Genomic DNA, 6,279 nt, shown 5'->3' with positions numbered 1-6,279 from the left:
CGCCGTGGGCCGCGTAGCGTCGAGTCGCTGTTGCCCCGTGTTCCCTCCGCTGTGCGCCGTGGGTCTCGGACGCCGAGAGATGCGGGGTCCCTTTTCGCGAGTTGTTTGCAAACTGCAGCAGCTCCTTTCTGCACGTTCGTGTGTAAAGTAGGAGCCCGGAGGCGGGGTGGGCGCAGAGTAGGGCCGGGGCTTGAAGAGCGGAGCGGTGTTTGCTCCCGTTTCGAGTGCCGAGCTGCGGGGTGATTTGCGAAAGTTGGCCGGGAGGGGTGCGCCGAGGATGAAGGGGTCGAGGTCGCGCGGCTGCGAGCGGACCCCGCCCGGGTCGGGGGAGGTGGGAGGGATGGGAGTGTGGGGGGCGGCGAGGCGGTGGGGGGCGTGGGAGGGCCCCTGTCCGCGCATCCCGCGGCCGCCGAGGCCTGCGCTCTCCCGATGCCCTTTGTCGAGGAGCAGCCGTCACAGGTGTAAGGAAGGGACCAGTGGTCAGCTCGGGCCCCCCCCCTCCAAAGGTGTGTGTCCGGCAGGACCGCGCTGCCGCCTGCTCATGAGTACAGGGACCCCAATAAAAAAAAAGAATCAGACGCCATTTTTCCCAGCCTCGTGCATTGACGAACTTTGAGGTTTGTCAGCGTTGACCAGACGTGAGGAAATGCTGCTGGAGAGAACGTGGTTTGGGGGCACTTGGATGGCTCCGTGGTTGAGCGTCTGCCTTCGGCTCAGGGCTTAGGGCGTGATCCCGGGGTCCTGGGATGGAGTCCCGCATGGGGCTTCCCCTTCAGGGGGCCTGCTTCTCCCTCTGTCTGTGTCTCTGCCTCTTTGTATTTCTCATGAAAAAATAAATAACATAAAATCTTCAAAAAGAATGAGATTTGTGTAATCTTTTCAGAGGGTTGATTTGACCGTATCAGTGGTTTAAGGGCTTTGATTTCAGCAACTTCACCACCAAGACGTTATCCAACAGTTCTTTTTGTACCGATGTCCAAGGATTTATCTACAAAGATGCTTATTGCAGCATGTTGCAGCAAAAAAACAGGAAACAATCTAGTTGCCCATCAGTACAGGAACTTACGTAAATGATGGTATATTAATACAATATCATATCAGTCTTTAAAAAAGAGATATGTATGTGCTGATATAGAAAATCTACACAATGAGCTTAAAAAATGCAGAATTAGAAATATTTGTGTGTGTATCTAGCTATAGCTATCTACCTACCAAGAGAAAATGATCCAATCTGCAAAAACGTATACATGCCTATAGAAAATTCTTGGGGGTTGAATAAGAATTGTTACTGATGGTAGATCGGGCTGGGAGGAAAGTTTTGTTTTTTAAAGATTTTATTTATTAATGAGAGATAGAGAGAGGCAGAGACATAGGCAGAGGGAGAAGCAGGCTCCATGCAGGGAGCCTGATGTGGGACTCGATTCCGTGACTGCAGGATCATGCCCTGGGCCGAAGACAAAGGCTCCACCACTGAGACACCCAGGCGTCCCTGGGAGGGAAGTTTTTGAGTTTCTTTGTTTTCCATTTTTAGCTTTCCTGCATTATGCTGTTTGAATATTTTAATGAATATATGTTTTACCTTAATAATTAATTACAAATTAAGGTTGAGAAACACTGTGCCTAAACTTTTTGGGTTAGGGAAAGCCACAGGAGTTAAAATAGAAAGGGAGGAAGAAAAGGAAAACACTTTTTTTCTGTTTGCTTCCATAAAGGCACAAAGTGCTTTGAGGGTCCCTGGCATGAAGTAAGCTCTATATAAATGTTAAATATTGTTGTTATTATTGGTTTTCTTCTTAGCTATGTCACTACTTCCCCTCAGGCTCTTTGGCAGGCTCCTCCCTTTCTAAAGGGCCTCTAATTTTAGAATTCCTCTAATTTTGGCCAGTGGGGAGGACTTTGTCAATTCTTGTGGCTTTAAATAGCATCTGTGCATTGACAGCTCCCTAATTGAAATCCAACCCTGAAAAAAAAAAAAAAAGAAATCCAAACCTGACCTAAAGTACTTCAGACTCATTTGTCTACTGCTGACTTGACCTCTGTCTCTCTCTCTTTTTAAAAAAGATTTTATTTATTTATTTGAGAGAAAGCAAGAGAGAGAGCAGGAGTGCCAGGGAGGGGCAGTGGGAGAGGGAGAAGCAGATTTCCTGCTGAGTCCTCCCGTGAGACCTGATCCCAGGACCCTGAGATCATGACCTGAGCCCAAAGCAAATGCTTAATGCACTGAACCACCCAGTGCCCTACCCTCTTTTTTTAAAAAAGTAGACTCTGGGCAGGCCAGGTGGCCCAATGGTTTAGCACCGCCTTCAGCCAGGGATGTGATCCTGGAGACCCGGGATAGAGTCCCACATCAGGCTCCCTGCATGGAGCCTGCTTCTCCCTCTGCCTCTCTCTTTCTCTCTGTCATGAATAAATAAACAAAATCTTAAAAAGAAAAAAAAGGTAGGCTCTACCCACAATGTGGAGCTCAATGTGGGGCTTGAACTCATGACCCTGAGATCAAAATCCCAGCTGAGATCAAGAGTCAGACACTAAACTGGCTGAGCCCCCAGGCGCCCCATATCTCTTTTTGGATGCACAGTTTAATATTTCCAAAAAAAAAAAAAAAACAAACCCCAAAACCAAAACCCTCTTGATTCTATTCCTTCCCCAAACTTCTTCCTATCTTCTCCAAATCAATAAATGTTACTACCTTCAATCCCAAAAGAGGTCAGGCTTAACTTATCCCCTTCCTTCCCCTCCCATGTCTGAACTAAAGCAAATTTTGTTATTTTTTTACCCTGAAATGCTTCTTGAATCTGTGTATGTCTCTCTAGCTGTAATGCTTCCTCCCTAGCCCAGCACACCATGATCCTTCCTCAGGACTACTACAGTAGTCTTCAATGTCTCCGTTCCATTTTTTCTTCTTCTTCTTTTTTTTTTTTTTCTCTCTCTGTTCCATTTTTTGCTCATCACAAATCTCTTCACATAGTTACAAAGAGACATAAAAATATATGTATGTAAATCAGATCATGCCACACCCTGCTGTATCAATTAAATGCCTTCAACACAAGTAACAGAAACCCCAGCTACTAGAAACTTAAACCATGAGGAAAATTATTTTTTCTATTTTACAAAAGGGTGAAGATCAGTGTTTTCACGATTGGTTTAGCAGTTTGGCGATGTCATCAAGGACTCAAGTTCTTTTTTTTTTTTTTTAAGATCTTATTTATTTATTCATGAGAGACACAGAGAGAGAGTCAGAGGCATGGGCAGTGGGAGAAACAGGCTTATGCAGGGAGGCCGATGTGGGACTCCATCCCAGGACTCCAGGATCACGCCCTGGGTGGAAGGCAGATGCTCAACCACTGAGCCACCCAGGTGTCCCAAGGACTCAAGTTCTTTCTGTTCTTTCCACCATCCTGTCTGTTGACTTTCATCTTCAAGCTTGTCATGGTTGCAGGATGGCTGCCACAGCTCTGGATATCCTATCAAAATATGACAACAGCCAAAGCAGGAAGAGAGAGGAGGCAAAGAGCTTTATTTACTTGTGGCTCTACTATCAGAAAAAAAGAAAAAAAAAGTTTCTTAGAAGCTTCCAGTGACTTCCCCTTATGTCTCATTGTCCAGAATCGGCTTAAATAAATTATGATTCACTCCCTGAAGAGAGATAGATTGCCACCCAAGCAAAATGGGCTCCATTAGCAAGGAAGAGGAGGTTATGGCTATTAGGTAGGCAATCACATTGTTGCTATAACTTTGAGTTCCTAACTATCTAATGCCAGCCGACTATTCAGTGTCATCTCTTAACTTCCTCTGCCCCCTGCCCGGGTCTCTCTTAGTATACTCATTGCCCTCCTTTCAGTTTCTCAGACATACCAATTTCCTCCCTGACTCCTGGCTTTTTTACATTTTGTTGCTCCCTTCATCGGGATATCTTTTCTCTAGTACTTTAGAAGTCCTGTTAGTGGTCATGCTTTTCCTTTTAGATCCTTAGATCTACTGTCATTGATGTCATGATTCCTTAGATCAAATGTCATACCCTTAGAGAAGCTGATCTGTCCACTGGGTGTAAATTAGGTTCTCATTCCCTCTTCAACCTATATCCTTCTCTCTCACCCCTAACACTTGGATTCCTTCCTAGTGTTTATCATACTGTTATTATCTTATGCTCACTTATTTATTATCTGCTCCCTGCAAGATGTAAAGCCCACAAAGTCATAGACTGTTTCTTGTTCACACTTGTACCTCCATTGTCTGGAACAGTACCTAGCACAGGGTAGGCATTTAATAAATATGTACAGGGACACGTGGGTGGCTCAGTGGTTGAGGGTCTGCCTTTGGCTCAGGGTGTGATCCCAGGATTCTGGGATTGAGTCCTCTATCGGGTTCCCTGCAGGGAGCCTGCTTCTCCCTCTGCCTATGTCTCTGCCTCTCTCTCTGTGTCTTTCATGAATAAATAAGTCTTTTAAAAAATGTGTATTGAATGGATGAATAAAGAATTAATGAATGGAAACAAAGATAAAAGGAAAGGTGTAGGATTAAATAAAGACAGAAGAGGGTGGACCATACCTGCCAACATGGGCCACGTTTGCACCAAAACCCTGAAGACGGCTGCTTGGGTCATCACTGAGAAATAATACATGCTCCTGGGCAATGACTTCTACACCAACAAGCGCATGTGCAAGGAGATTGCCATCATCCCCAGCAAGAAGCTCTGCACTATGATCGCAGTCTATGTCACACACCTGATGAAGCAAGCAGATTCAGAGAAGCCTGATGAGAGGGGCGGCCATCAAGCTGCAGAAGGAGGAGAAAGGAGAGATAATTATGTGTCCAAGATCTCTGCTCTAGATTAGGAGATCATTGAAGTAGGTCCTGGCACTAAGGAAATGTTGAAACTCTTGGACTTTGGCAATCCATCCAACCTGCAGTTCACTCAGCCTACAGTTGGGATGAATTTCAAAACACCACAGGGAGCCATTTGAATCTTTCTGCTGTGCTGTAGTATCTTCAAAAAACCTTGAACAACCACCTTAAAAAAAAAGAGGGTGAAAAAGGAATGGAAAGAGATATATTTTGGTAGGAGAATAAAGAGTGGCTATAATGACATCATCTTAGCTATTGCTGACTTTGGGGCCTAAATCTTTTGCTCAGATTCAACAGATACTTTTTTACAAGTCCTGGAATGAAGTCAGGCTCTTTTCTACTTTCTTATATTGGATAATAAATATAATTCCTTGGAAACTGCTTTCGGTCATAATTAGCCTACTGCTCCCATGGACATAGTCAGTTGACACTCAAAGGAGCAAATTAGTTTTTCCTGAGTAGAAATTACTTTAAAATGAAAGGATATGGACTATGTAACCCAGAATGCCCAAGGGCAATCTTGTGTAAGGGTTTGTGTGGTATTAAGTAAGTACTGAGCCTACAAAAGCCAGTGAATCAAAGTGGAAGCCAAATAGGAGTCTGACTCATAAACTCTAATAAAGTTTGTGAAATAGATCCCACGTGTGAGTCCAGATCTCAAATGACTTCAAGATTGTTAAAAGCTATTCAATTGCAATTTAATTCCTTCCTTGGATGCTTTCCTGATACTTGGGGAAAATTCTGGAGAAGTATACACACTTAAAGAAATACTCAAATTGCCAGCTCCTGTTTTGGATATTCATGCAGAGACCACTATTTTTTTTTTTTAAGATTTTATTTATTTATTCATGACAGACACAGAGAGAGAGAAAGAGAGAGAGAGAGAGAGGCGCAGAGACACAGGCAGAGGGAGAAGCAGGCTCCATGCAGGGAGCCCAACGTGGGACTAGATCCCAGGTCTCCAGGATCACACCCTGGGCTGAAGGTGGCACTAAACCGCTAGGCCATGGGGGCTGCCTGAGGCCACTATTCGTATAATACAGTGCTGCTTTTTTCCTCAAGGGGATTTCCTCTGAATTGGAAAGTATTATGTGCCTCAATAATTTTCTTAATCTGCATTTGAGGCAAATAGATCCACTGCATTTTCTCTTTAAGTGTATGTAAGAATTCTACTGAAGGGCATTTCATAGTGATATCACTAAGAATCCTCTTTTTTTTTTTTTAATAAAGATTTCACTTATTTATTCATGAGAGAACAGAGAGAGGCAGAGACACAGGCAGAGGGAGAAGCAGGCTCCCTGCGGGGAGCCCAATGCGGGATTCCATCCTGGGACCCTGGGATCACAACCTGAGCCAAAGGCAGATGCTCAACTGCTGAGCCACGAGGTGTCGCTGGATCAGTTGTTCTATACAATGTCCCACATTCCTAATATG

The 6,279-nt window shown here is 44.4% G+C and overlaps 1 pseudogene; it reads left to right on the top strand.

Annotated features, from left to right (window-relative positions):
- The first annotated feature begins 4,556 nt into the window (after positions 1-4,556).
- LOC121485012 lies at positions 4,557-5,468 on the top strand (annotated as a pseudogene).
- Positions 5,469-6,279: the final 811 nt, after the last annotated feature.

Source organism: Vulpes lagopus, chromosome 2 (assembly GCF_018345385.1).
Source record: "Vulpes lagopus strain Blue_001 chromosome 2, ASM1834538v1, whole genome shotgun sequence".
NCBI lineage: Eukaryota > Metazoa > Chordata > Mammalia > Carnivora > Canidae > Vulpes > Vulpes lagopus.
Note: the sequence above shows the minus strand (reverse complement) of the source record. Positions and strands in the feature narration are given on the sequence as shown.